At 50.4% G+C, this 14190-nt stretch overlaps 1 pseudogene; it reads left to right on the top strand.

Moving 5' to 3' along the window:
* Positions 1 to 10332: 10332 nt before the first annotated feature.
* LOC714501 (zinc-alpha-2-glycoprotein-like) lies at positions 10333 to 12997 on the top strand (annotated as a pseudogene).
* The last annotated feature ends 1193 nt before the right edge of the window (positions 12998 to 14190 follow it).

Here is a 14190-nt window from a genome sequence, read left to right as displayed (position 1 = left end):
GTTGCCCAGCCTGGAGTGCCATGGAGCGATCTTGGCTCACCACAACCTCTGCCTCCTGGGTTCAAGGGATTCTCCTGCCTCAGCCTCCCAAGTAGCTGGGATTACAGGCATGTGCCACCACGCCCAGCTAATTTTGTATTTTTAGTAGAGACAGGTTTTCTCCACGTTGGTCAGGTTGGTCTCGAATTCCCAACCTTAGGTGATCTGCCTGCCTCGGCCTCCCAAAGTGCTGGGATTACAGACATGAGCCACCGCCCCCAGACTTATATTATTTTATTTTTTGAGACAGAGTCTTGCTCTGTTGCCCAGGCTACCATGCAATGGTGTGATCCCAGCTCATTGCAACCTCCACCCCACGGGCTCCCAAGCAGTTATCATCCCTCAACCTCTTGAGTAGCTGGGATTACATGTGCCCGCCATGTGCACGCCTGGCTAATTTTTGTATTTTGGGGGGTTTCGCCATGTTGGTCAGGCTGGTCTCGAACTCCTGACTTCAGATGATCCATAAGCCTCAGCCTCCCAAAGTGCTAGGATTACAGGCATGAGCCACCATGCCCAGCTCCCAGATTGCCTTCTCTAGGTGTCTGTCTCAGGTCTCCCTCTCTCTCTCTTATACTGACACTTCTAATTGCATCTTCTAGAGCCCACTTGGATAATACAGGATTATCTTCCCATCTAAAGTTACTTAATCGGGCCAAGCACAGTGGCTCATGCCTGCAATCCCTACACTTTGGGAGTCCGAGACAGGCGGATCACCTGAGGTCAGGAGTTCGAGACCAGCCTGGCCAACATCGCAAAAACCTTGTCTCCACTAAAAATACTAAAATTAACCTGGTGTGGTGGCACATACTTGTAATTCGGGAGGCTGAGGCAGGAGAATGACTTGAACTCAGGAAGCAGAGGTTGCAGTGAGCTCAGATGGTACCACTGCACTCTAGCCCGGGCAACAGAACGAGACTCCATCTCAAAAAAAAAAAAAAAAGATCCTTAATTACATATGCAGAGACAGTTTTTTTCCAAATAAAGTAACACAGGTTCCGGGGATCAGGACCTGATATCTTTGGGGGCTATTATTTAGCCTTCCTCAGATGCACACACTTAGGCCTTGATGGAGCAGGAAGAGCAGATTTGGGGAGAAGATAAAAAATGACTAGTCTAGGGTTACCCTGCAAGTTAGAGGAAGGGACAGACCTGGACCCTATGCCACAGCTCTTTCCACTGTTTTACAGTAGCTGAGCCTAAGGGAGGAGACCACCCCTCATATCATCTTATGCCCAGTTTCTGCCTCCAAAGAAAGAAGTAAAAACTAAAAGGGAGAAATGAAATCTACAGGCAGCCAGCCCGGAGCCACACCCTGGGCTGGTAGTTAAAGATCGACCCCTGACCTAATTGGTTGTGTTATCTATAGATTACAGACATTGTATAGAAGTGCACTGTGAAAATCCCTATCTTGTTTTGTTCCGATCTAATTACCGGTGCCTGCAGCCCCCAGTCAGTACCCCCTGCTTGCTCAATCAATCATGACCCTCTCACACGCACCCCCTTAGAGTTGTGAGCCCTTAAAAGGGACAGGAATTGCTCACTTGGGGGGCTCGGCTCTTGAGACAGAAGTCTTGCTGACGTCTCCAGCCGAATAAACCCCTTCCTTCTTTAACTCAGTGTCTGAGGAGTTTTGTGTGTGGCTCATCCTGCTACAAGCCAAGGATTTCTCAACTGAACATGGCTAAGAGGGTTGCCCTTTGAGATGGAAACTGATGAGGCCACAGCAACAACAGCCGGGCCAGTAAAGGAAGTGTTACCCATTTTAGAAGTGGAGCCACCCAGGAGATGCTGGGCAAGTATGTTGCAGACAGAACACACCTCAAAGATCTTTGGACCAGGTGACCAAGTAGAATACTGAAGCCCTGTGCATTGGAAAGAAAAGTAGGACTCATTCACTTACATTGCAACTCGAATGTCCATGTCTCAGAACTGTTCAGGTAAAGCCCCTGGACAACATTATACTCTGTGGAACACCAGAAGACCCTTCTATCTATAAGGCAGGCTACTCTGCTATAACAAAAGGCTTTATTGGTAACTAAGGACATACAGGAGTTAATAAAAAGACAGCACTCTTGGCTGGGCATGGTGGCTCATGCCTATAATCCCAGCACTTTGGGAGGCCAAGGCGGGCAGATCACGAGGTCTAGAGATTGAGACCATCCTGGCCAATATAGTGAAACCCCATCTCCACTAAAAATACAAAACTTAGGCCGGGCGCGGTGGCTCAAGCCTGTAATCCCAGCACTTTGGGAGGCCGAGACGGGCGGATCACAAGGTCAGGAGATCGAGACCATCCTGGCTAATATGGTGAAACCCCGTCTCTACTAAAAATACAAAAAACTAGCCGGGCGAGGTGGTGGGCGCCTGTAGTCCCAGCTACTCAGGAGGCTGAGGCAGGAGAATGGCGTAAACCCGGGAGGCGGAGCTTGCAGTGAGCTGAGATCCGGCCACTGCACTCCAGCCCGGGCGACAGAGCGAGACTCCGTCTCAAAAAAAAAAAAAAAAAAAAATACAAAACTTAGCTGGGCGTGGTGGTGTGCGCCTGTAGTCCCACCTACTCAGGAGGCTGAGGCAGGATAATCACTTGAACCCGGGAGGAGGAGGTTGCAATGAGCCAAGATCATACCACTGCACTCCAGTCTGGCAACAGAGCGAGACTCCATCTCAAAAAAAAAAAAAAAAAAAAGGAAAGTACTCAAGTATGCTGGGTGTGGTGGCTCACGCCTGTAATCCCAGCACTTTGGGAGGCTGAGGCAGGTAGATTGCCTGAGGTCAGGAGTTCAAGACCAGCCTGACCAACATGGTGAAACCCCATCTCTACCACAATTACAAAAATCAGCCGGGCATGGTGGTGAGCACCTGTAATCTCAGCTACTCGGGAGGCTGAGGCAGGAGAATCACTTAAACCTGGGAGGTGGAGGTTGCACTGAGCCGAGATTGTGCCACTGTACTCCAGCCTGGGCGACAGAGTGAGACTCTGTCTCAAAAAAAACAAAGCAAAACAAAACAAAGATAAAATGAAATATCAAATATGGAATTATTTTATAAACTCTAAACTGTCACATATATTAGAGATTGTTTCAGCTACCTTCTTCATTAATTTATTGAGTACTGCATTTTAAATCAGAGCTTCTTGGACTGGGCGCAATGGCTCATACCTGTAATCCCAGCACTTTGGGAGGCCAGGATGGGCGGATCACTTGAGGTCGGGTGATCATTTGATGTCAGGAGTTCAAGACCAGCCTGGCCAGCATGGTGAAACCCCGTCTCTACTAAAAATACAAAAATCAGCCAGGTGTAGTGGTGGGCGCCTGTAATCTTGGAGCTACTTGGAGGCTGAGGCAGGAGAATCACTTGAACCTGGGAGGCAGAGGTTGCAGTGAGCTGAGATCTCGCCACTGCACTCCAGCCTGGGCGACAGAGTGTGACTCCGTCTCAATCAATCAATCAGTCCATCAATCAGAGCTTCTCAAAGTTCAGTGTGCACACAAATGACCTGACATCTCGTTAAAAATGCAGACTCCAGACGGGGCACAGTGGCTCAGGCCTGTAGTTCTAGCACTTTGAGAGGCTGAGGTGGGCGGATTCTTGAGCTCAGGGGTTCTAGACCAGACTGGGCAACACATCAAGACTGTCTGTACTAAAAATACAAAAAATAAAAATTAAAAAAATAGCCAGCTGTAGTGGCACGCACCTGTGGTCCCAGCTACTTGGGACTCTGGATGCTGAGGTGGGAGGATCCCTTGAGTTTGGGGGGTGGAGGTTGCAGAGTGAGCCAAGATCAGGCCAGGCCACTGCACTCCAGCCTGGGTGACAGGGCGAGACCCTGTCTCAAAAATCAAAGAAAGAAAATCAATGTTTTAAAGAAAAGGAGTTATGGCAGAGTTAAAGGCCTAAATTGGCCAGGCACGATGGCTCTCGCCTGTAATCCCAGCACTTTGGGAGGCTAAGGCAGGTGGATCATGAGGTCAGGAGTTCAAGACCAGCCTGGCCGAGATGGTGAAACCCCGTCTCTACTAAAAATACAAAAATTAACTGGGCGTGGTGGCGGGCGCCTGTAATCCCAGCTACTCGGGAGGCTGAGGCAGAGAACTGCTTGAACCCAGGAGGCGGAGGTTGCAGTGAGCCAAGATCGCGCCACTGCACTCCAACCTGGGGGACAGCGAGAGACCCCGACTTCAAAAAGAAAAGAAAGGCCTAAGTCATGTGACTGCACCTGTGTCCCTGTATTTAGGGGACTTCGGAGAAGCAGTACCCATGTCTGAAACTCAAGGACATGTAGGAAATGAGAGTTGTTTTTGTGTCCCCATCCGTGTCCTTCCTCGGGCACCCCAGCCTTGAAGAAAGTGGAGCCCCAAGTGAGGATAAGTGGGGGCGAGGCTCGTTGTGCTTAGGGTAGTCAGAGGCCAGCCCTCACACACCATGTCTAAATGGGGGCAGTCCTCTGTCCTGGTCTCCAACCACCCACCCCAAGAATAGAGGCCTCACTCTAACCTGAAAGACCCTTCTCTGACACCCGACCTTCCCTTTCCACAACCCCGGTGGAAGAACAGTGAAACCACCTTTGCAAAATTATAACTAAGGAGATTATAACAGTGAAACATCAGACCTAACCACTCCATCTTGCTTCTAACATCTAAACTCTCCTTATCCATTCCTGGGTGTAGGCAGAACTAGCCTTGGGAAGGAATTTAGTTTGTAAACTAAATATAATAGCCCTTCCCCAAAGCTAAACTCTTCTTGTAAAATGAAAGAAAGGCCACCAGCCATCAAGTTAGAATAAGAAGAGCTGGAATTCTAAGTATTACCAGCCATTATTCTGGAGGAAATGAGATTTGCAACTTCCCCAATCACTCTTGAAGGTGACATCACTATTGTGAACCTAAGATCAGCCTTTTGAGATGGCTTTTCAGGTTTTTGCATTTCAAACAACCGGATGGCCCCACCTGGACTTGTCAACCAGATCTGTGGCCCCCACCCAGGGTCTGACTCAGCGGAAGAGAACAGCTTCCACTCCCTGTGATTTCAACCCCCAGCCAACCAGCCAGCACTCCCGATTCACTGGCCCCCTACCCACCAAATTATCCTTTAAAACTCTGTAAAAGCTCACGCCTGTAATCCCAGCACTTTGGGAAGCTGAGGTGGGTGGATCATTTGAGGTCAGGAGTTCAAGACCAGCCTGGCCAACGTGATGAAACCCTTTCTCTACTAAAAATACAAAAATTAGCTGGGCGTGGTGGTGGGCGTCTGTAGCCCCAGCAACTAGGGAGGCTGAGATAGGAGAATCGCTTGAACCTGGGAGGCGGAAGTTGCAGTGAGCAGAGATCGCGCCACCGCACTCCAGCCTGGCCAACAGAGCGAGACTCCGTCTCAAAACAAGAAGAAGAAAAAAAACCACTCTGATCCCCGACTCGGGAGACTGATTTGAGTAATAATAAAACTCCAGTCTCCGGCACAGCTGGCTCTGGGTGAATTACTTTCTCTATTGTGCTTCCCCTGTCTTGATAAATTGGCTCTGTCTAGACAGCAGGCAAGGTGAACCCCTTGGGGAGTTACAATAGGAGGAAGGATGTTCCGAAGTGGGCAAGTCTGTGCAAACCTATCCCCAAAGTCCAAGGAAGCTGAGGGGCCCAAGGAAGAGTGGAACCGCCCAATGGTTTCACCTTGCCCGCTGCCTAGACAGAGCCGATTTATCAAGACAGGGGAAGTGCAATAGAGAAAGAGTAATTCATGCAGAGCCAACTGTGCTGGAGACTGGAGTTTTATTTTGACTCAAATCAGTTTCCCCGAGCATTCAGGGATCAGGGTTTTTAAGTATAATTTGGTGTATGGGGGAAGGCCATTGAGTCAAGAGTGTTGATTGGTTGGGTTGGAGATGATATCCCAGCGAGTTGAAGCTATCCTCTGGCACTGAGTCAGTTCCTGGGTGGTGAGGCTACAAGATGGTTAAGCCAGTTTATCCGTCTGGGTGGTGCCAGCTGATCCATCAGGTGCAGGGTCTGCAAAATATCTCAAGCACTAGGCTGGGCATGGTGACTCACACCTGTAATCCCAGCACTTTGGCTGAGGCGGGAGGATCACCTGAGGAGAAACCCTCTCTCTACTAAAAATACAAAAAATTAGCTGGGCGTGGTGGCAGGCGCCTATAATCCCAGCTACTCGGGAGGCTGAGGCAGGAGAATCGCTTGAACCCGGGAGGCAGAGGTTGCAGTGAGCCGAGATCCCGCCATTGCACTCCAGCCTGGGCGACAAGAGCAAAACTCTGTCTCAAAAAAAAAAAAAAAAATCTCAAGCACTGATTTTAGGAGTGGGTTAGGGAGGGTCAGAATCTTGTAGCCTCCAGCTGCATGACTCCTAAACCATAATTTCTAATCTTGTGGCCAATCTGTTAGTCATACAAAGGCAGTCTAGGGCAGGCATGGTAGCTAATTCCTGTATTCCCAGCACTTTGGGAGGCCGAGGCAGGCGGATCACCTGAGGTCCAGGAGTTCGAGACCAGCCTGGCCAACATGGCAAAACCCTTCTCTACTAAAAATATAAAAATTAGCTGAGTGTAGTGATGCGCACCTGTAATCCCAGCTACTCGGGAGGTTGAGGCAGGAGAATCGTTTGAACCCGGGAGGCAGAGGTTGCAGTGAGCTGCTAACGGGCTACTGTACTCCAGTGAGACTCCATCTCAAAAAACATGACATAAAATCTTAGAGACCTTCCCAGAACTAGGGTTAATGATTAGTCAACATGGCAGATCAGCATCCAAGATGGAGTTGCCTTCACCTCCACAAAGGGATTGAGGAATCTGCCCGGCCTGCCCCAGTTCCAGGAGCCGCTACTTAGCCGCTGCTCCCACCACAGTCCTGGGGGCAGCACAGGACTGCTCTTTAACCCAATCTCTGGAGCCTTTGGCCTCAGAGGCTGCAAAGCTGTGATTCCAGTCACTTTATTTTTCTACTAGTCTGGGCACCTGCTGTTTCCTCACTGGGTCTCACTGCAGGTGAATCTACTTTTTACTGCATTTGAGGTCTTGCCTGAGGGGATCTGTACTGTGAGAGCCAGTATAGCCAACCAGAGTGAGGCCACTGTGGCTGTGCTGTGCCCTGTCCTGCGGCAGCCACCTCCAACCCCACCCAAAGCCCCTCCCTTACCTGCTTCCTCTGTATTGGCTCTGCCTCAAAAGCACAGGCTCTAGGACTCAGCCCAAACATAGACCCCCAGGCCAGGTGTGGTGGCTCACACCTGTAATCCCAGCACTTTGGGAGTCTGAGTTGGGCAGATCCTTGAGGTCAGAAGTTGGAGACCAGCCTGGCTAACATGGTGAAACCCCGTCTCTACTAAAAATACAAAAATTAGCCGGGCATGGTAGCGGGCGCCTGTAATCCCAGCTACTCAGGAGGCTGAAGGAGGAGAATTGCTTGAACCCGGGAGGCAGAGGTTGCAGTGAGCTGAGATTGTGCCATTGCATTCCAGCCTGGGCAACAGAGCAAGACTCCCTCTCAAAAAAACAAAAAACAAAACAAAACAAAAAAATGACAGAGTCACCCATGCTGTCACCCATGTCTGTCACCCATGCTGCAATGCAGTGGCACCATCATAGCTGGGTTCCAGTGATCCTCCTGCCTCAGCCTCCTGTGTAACTGCAACTACAGGCACATATCACCATGCCTGGCTAATTTTTGTTTTTTTGTGGGGTGGGGTCTTGCTGTGATGCCTGGCTGGTCTAGAATCCCTGGCCTCAAGAGATCCTCCCACCTCGGCTTCTCAAAGCTGATTACAGGTGTGAGCCACTGAGCCTGACCCGAGCTCTCCTTTTAAATTAAATTAACCCATTTTGTGACTTTTTTTTTTTTTTTTTGAGATGGAGTCTCGCTCTGTCACCAGGCTGGATCACCACTGTCGCCAGTGGCGCCATCTCGGCTAACTGCCACCTCCGCCTCCCGGGTTCAAACGATTCTCCTGCCTCAGCTTCCGGAGTAGCTGAGATTACAAACACACGCCACCACACCCAGCTAATTTTCGTATTTTTAGTAGAAACAGAGTTTCACCATATTGGGAAGGCTAGTCTCGAACTCCTGACCTTGTGATCTGTCTACCTCGGCCTCCCAATGTGCTGGGATTACAGGCTTAAGCCACTGCGCCCGGCTTTGTGACTTTTTTTTTTTTTTTTTTTTTGAGACGGAGTCTTGCTCTGTCACCCAGGCTGGAGTGCAGTGGCCAGATCTCAGCTCACTGCAAGCTCCGCCTCCCGGGTTCACGCCATTCTCCTGCCTCAGCCTCCTGAGTAGCTGGGACTACAGGCGCCTGCCACCTCGCCCGGCTAAGTTTTTGTATTTTTAGTAGAGACAGGGTTTCACTGTGTTACCCAGGATGGTCTCGATCTCCTGACCTCGTGATCCGCCCGCCTCGGCCTCCCAAAGTGCTGGGATTACAGGCTTGAGCCACCGCGCCCGGCTGTGACTTTTTTTTAAGTCAACACCTTCAATAAGCACTTCATTCCAATCTACCACAACAGATACCTCAGCCAACTATTGAAGTTATCACTGCACACCAGGTCTGCCAGAATCCCCCAAGACCCCTGTGTTTTTTGTTTGTTTGTTTGTTTTTTGTTTTTTTGAGATGGAGTCTCGCTCTGTTGCCCAGGCTGGAGTGCAGTGGCCGGATCTCAGCTCACTGCAAGCTCCGCCTCCCGGGTTTGCGCCATTCTCCTGCCTCAGCCTCCCGAGTTGCTGGGACTACAGGCACCCGCCACCTCGCCCGGCTAGTTTTTTGTATTTTTTTAGTAGAGACGGGGCTTCACCGTGTTAGCCAGGATGGTCCCGATCTCCTGACCTCGTGATCCGCCCGTCTCGGCCTCCCAAAGTGCTGGGATTACAGGCTTGAGCCACCGTGCCCGGCCGACCCCTGTGTTTTCACTGCTCAGCCCCAATCTGGCCCCATAACCAACCTCAGATTCCCAGCCCTCCATTTCCCTGAGCAACTATTGCCTGGAAACAGTCCTTGTACCAATCTCTGCATCCACCAGGAGCATTCTTTACTAGAAACGTAATCCAGTTCTGACCTTAAAAAGAAAATAGGCCGGGCGCGGTGGCTCACGCCTGTAATCCCAGCACTTTGGAAGGCCGAGACGGGCGGATCACGAGGTCAGGAGATCGAGACCATCCTGACTAACACAGTGAAACCCCGTCTCTACTAAAAATACAAAAAAAATTAGCCGGGCGCGGTGGCGGGCGCCTGTAGTCCCAGCTACTCGGGAGGCTGAGGCAGGAGAATGGCGGGAACCCGGGAAGGCGGAGCTTGCAGTGAGTGGAGATCGCGCCACTGCACTCCAGTCTGGGCGACAGAGCGAGACTCCGTCTCAAAAAAAAAAAAAGAAAAGAAAATAAACGTATTTATTGGTTAGCTCTCAGAATCCACAGAAAGGATGGAGAACCCAGGCTCAGAATTCCAGAGGAGCGGAACAGTCAAAATCACACCAGCAACCGGCCCGGTAAACACACAGAAGCTGCCAGCAGGGGGCAGCAGAGGCCACAACACGGAATCAACAGCGTTCCCAGGGGCTGGAACTCCGACGCCCCCACAACTACTGCAGCCCCACTGACCCCCGGAGCTGGCAGTTGCAGCCCCTGCCAAGACCACCAGAAAGCATTGTCCACTGTGCCCCCCTCTTTGTTTCCCTAACACTTGACCCGATATCCAGGGTTTATGCTTGCTGAGCATAAACCCCGTACACATCTGCTTGTTCTATTGCCAGGGAGGCTGCAAAAGGAGGATGCGACTATTTCTCCTTTGATCATGGAAGACTGGGGTTCCACAGGCACAGAAAGGAAGGAGGGAGAGATGGGAATGGGAATGTCCTCCAGACAGCTCTGGCAGGATCGGGTGTGGGAGAGTGAGGGTCCCGCCCCAGCTGGGGTCTACCCAGGTCCACGTCCTGGACATGTTGAGGCTTTTTCCAGAAGGCAGGGATGAAGTCTGGTTTGACAACACTCAAGTGACCCCAGAGGGTGTCATAATAGACTGGAAGGGCGACACATCCCAGGCACCTGCCACCCATCACACACACCTCCCACCCACTGGCATCCTTCCGCCCCAGGCACACACAAAGCCTCCGTCCAGAGATCAACCGTCTCACCTCTGCATTTGTATAACCTGTATGTAGACTCACTGATCACAATCTCTGCCCAGCCTGTCTTGTGCATACTTCTTTCTCACTGTCAGGCGAGGAGCCTGTCCTGGCACTCCCATTGGCCTGTAGATTCACCTCCCCTAGGCAGGGCCCCAGGACCCAGGATAATACCTGTGCCTCCTGCCCAGAACCCTCCAAGCAGACACGATGGTAAGAATGGTGCCTGTCCTGCTGTCTCTGCTGCTGTTTCTGGGTCCTGCTGTCCCCCAGGAGACCCAAGATGGTGAGTGTGGAAAGCAAGGGATGGGTGCTGGAGAGGACTAGAAGGAGGTGAGAAACAGGACATGTGGCTGGGAGAAAGGCTGGATGCGCTGGGATTCCCTGGCATACGGCAGGAATGGGTGCCCAAGGCTGTCAACTCACTCAGCTCACACACACCCACGAGCATTCAGGGAGCCTCTGCGCTTGCCCGAAATAAGACCTTCAGGAATCTGAATCTAAAACCCCTAGTTTACAGTGAAAAAAAGACTCCAAAGACCAAGCGACTTGTTTGGGGTCAGACAGCCAGGACAAAGTAGGAACCACATGCCTGGAGCTGCTTCTGCTCCTGTTCCTTCCCTCCTTCCGGTGGCTGGGTACACCTGCCTGATGCTGAGGGAAAGAGAGAGTAACCCCAAGGGGAAAGTGGGAAGACAGGTGGGCTGGAGGATGGTGCTAGAAGGAAACCCGTGCCCTCACCCCACACTGAGACACCACTGCAGTGGGTCTGGAAGGCGAGTGGCCGGAAGAGAAGGCAGTGGGAACTTGGTGGGAGATCAGGAGTCACTTCTAAGACAGGGAAAGGAGGCTGCTTGTGGCATGAGAATGTGCAGGATAAAGACCTGGAAGCGAATGGCTTCTCAGTTATGTGGGTTTAAAATTCATGACATTTACAAATTGTCAGAATAGGTGTTTCATGTTAGTTTTATAATAATCACATTTACGGCCGGGAGCGGTGGCTCACGTCTGTAATCCCAGCACTTTGGGAGGCCAAGGTGGGTGGGTCACGAGATCAGGAGATCGAGACCATCCCAGCTAATATGGTGAAACCCTGTCTCTACTAAAAATACAAAAAATTAGCCCAACGTGGTGGCGGGCGCCTGTAGTCCCAGCTACTTGGGAGGCTGAGGCAGAAGAAGGGCATGAACCCGGGAGGCAGAGCTTGTAGTGAGCTGAGATCGTGCCACTGCACTCCAGCCTGGGCGACAGAGTGAGACTCCATCTCAAAAAAAAAAAAAAAAATCACATTTAGAATGTTAATCCCATTCTGCATCCAAATCTTAATTATTCAGGGTTCTCCAGGGAAACAAAACTAATATACATTGTATACACAAGCCCATATGTATATATGAATATACACTGTATATATACACTAAATATATGTGTGTGTGTGTGTATATATATACACGAGTGTGTGTGTGTGTATATATAAAAGAGAGAAAGGGAGTTTTATTTAGTATTTCTTGTGGCTCACACAATTCTGAGGGCTAAAAGTCCTAAATCAGCAAAGCAAGCCAGCAGGCTGGAGACCCAGGAAAAAGTTGGTATTGCTGTCCTAAGTCCAAGGGTAGTCTCTGGAGGCAGAATTATTTCTTCTCTGGGGTACCTCAGCCTTTTCTCTTGACGCCTTCCACTGATTGGATGAGGCCCACCCACATTGTAGAGGGTAATCTATTTTATGCAAGGTCTGATTTAAAGGCTAATCACATTCAGAAACTCATGAGCAAGAATGATTTCAGTACTTAAATTAGAAATCTGCCATATGACCTCCAACATTACTAACAATCACGTAAATTATATTCTAAATTGACTATGGAACTCATTGTGGAAATGTTCCACTCTCTCAGCTTCCATCTTGTACCAAACTGCAAGGTACAATGCCAGGAATTCTGAGAGGTATCCTAGCCTTACCCTATGCTGATTAATTCTGGGTCACTTCTTGAGTTTTCTAGTAAATTCACCTTCCTACACTTTCTAACTATATGTATTTGTCCAGTTGGACTAGAAATGTTTATTTCTCATGTCAAGTTCAATGCAGATTGGGCAAGGTTCCTCTCCTCCACAGGGTGACTCAGGGATCCAGGCTGTTTGCATCTTGGGACTCTTCTGTTTCATCCTGTGGCCTCCATAGTCATCAACGAAAGGGATAAGAGGCAGTAGGGGCAAGCCAGGTGGTAGGGTCTTGGACCAGAAGAAAGACATCAGTCACTTCCACTCACATTCTTGTTTGACAAAACTCAGTCACATGGTTCCGATGTATCTATAAGGAGGCTGAGAAATGTTATCTTCTTCTGTGCCAAGCAGATTAAACTCTGTAGTGAAGGCACAGAATGGTCTCTGAAATATCATCCCCAGCATGAAAGTAGAGCCTGTTTCCTTGAGTGAGGCTCTGATGGTGTGAAACTGAGAGCAGAGGAGAGAACTGGGGAGGAAGAGGCCAGTGGCCAGGCTCCCCTCCTGGCCCTCTGCAGCCCCACAGTGGGACACCCTTGCATGGACCCCAGCCCTCAGAGTCTTTTCTTTTGCAGGTCATTACTCTCTGACCTATCTCTACACTGGGCTGTCCAGGCCTAGCAAAGGCACCCACAGGCTTCAGGGCACTGTCTTCCTCAATGACCGTGCATTCTTCCACTACAACAGTGAAGACGGGAAGGCTGAGCCCTGGGATCATGCAGACACGTGAAAGGAGTAGAGGATTGGGAGAAGCAGAACCAACTTCAAAAGGCTAGGGAGGACATCTTTATGGAGACCCTGAATAACATCATGGAGTATTACAACAACAGTAGTGGTCAGTGAACAACAGACCGCGGGGGTGGAAGGTCTAACCCAAGAGGCAGCCCCCCCAAGTGTGAGTCGCAAGGGGTCAGCAGGATGGAAATAGTCCCAATCCCAGCAGAGGAACAGGAGGCACAGCAGAAACACAGACATGTCTGCATCTCGCCCACCCCACGGCACAGGTGCTCCCCACTTCCCCATCGATTGCCCCATCCTCATCCCAGGCTTCAGCTCATACAGGAAGTGATGGCAGAGTCACTTCCTATCCAGGCAGCTCTGACCTCATTCTATGAAGGATGTCACAGTCTGTCCTAATCTCCCTTGCAGCTCCATCGCCTAGGACAGGGTCCGGCCAGTATTGGCTCAATTGAAATTAGTGGAATGAACAGACAAAAGCACGCGGCACACACCGTAGCCCATGCTGGAGGCTCAGGAAGTGCTGGATTCAAAACCACAGGCTGTTAGAGTTCCCTGCAGCCCTAAAGTTCCTCCTGTCCATAAGATGCAGACCGAGGAAGGGCCACCTGCACTGTGGTCGGAGGAGCTGGTGGCAGAGCCCACGCAGAGATGGTCGCTGTGCCCCCAGCCCAGTGCTCTTTCTGCTAAACCACACTGCCAGCCCCAGGCCTGGTGAACTGCTGGTGTGAAATTATCATAGAGTGGGTGTCAAAAGATGGGCTTCTAAGTACAAAAATGCCCAAGATGCTACATGGGATCTGCAGGTTTCCAAAAGGAGGCAAGAAAGAGATAGGAAGACGTTTGAAGGATGAGGGATGGGAGGTCTTGGTAAGAAAAATGGCCCAGGCTGTGTGTCAGCAATAGGAGAGGAGGGGGCACAGGTGACCAGAAAAGACACTGGGAGAAGCTTTGATGGACAGAAATAGAAATGGCAAAGTGGATAATTACGAGGAAGGAGGATGAAGCGATGAACACAGGGTATTAGGAAATAAGAGTAACTGACATTTACTGACCACTTACTTTGTGCCAGGCCCATCTATGAGCATATATAATGCTCAGAATAGCCCCCTGAAACCGTGCTCTTGGCATTGCTGTTTCGGAGGTGAGGAAATAGAGGCCCAGGGAGGTGACTGGCTCCAGCTCATGCAACATGCCAGGTGGGGGCGGGGAGAGATCAGGGATGTGAGCCCAGACAGCTTGAGAGCTGTCAGTGTCTGTGCCAACAGCACCAACCAGTGCTGGGTAAACACCTGCTT

Source organism: Macaca mulatta, chromosome 3 (genome assembly GCF_049350105.2).
Source record: "Macaca mulatta isolate MMU2019108-1 chromosome 3, T2T-MMU8v2.0, whole genome shotgun sequence".
Taxonomy (NCBI): Eukaryota; Metazoa; Chordata; class Mammalia; order Primates; family Cercopithecidae; genus Macaca; species Macaca mulatta.
The sequence above is the reverse complement of the archived record's forward strand: the minus strand, read 5'-3'. Positions and strand labels throughout refer to the sequence as shown.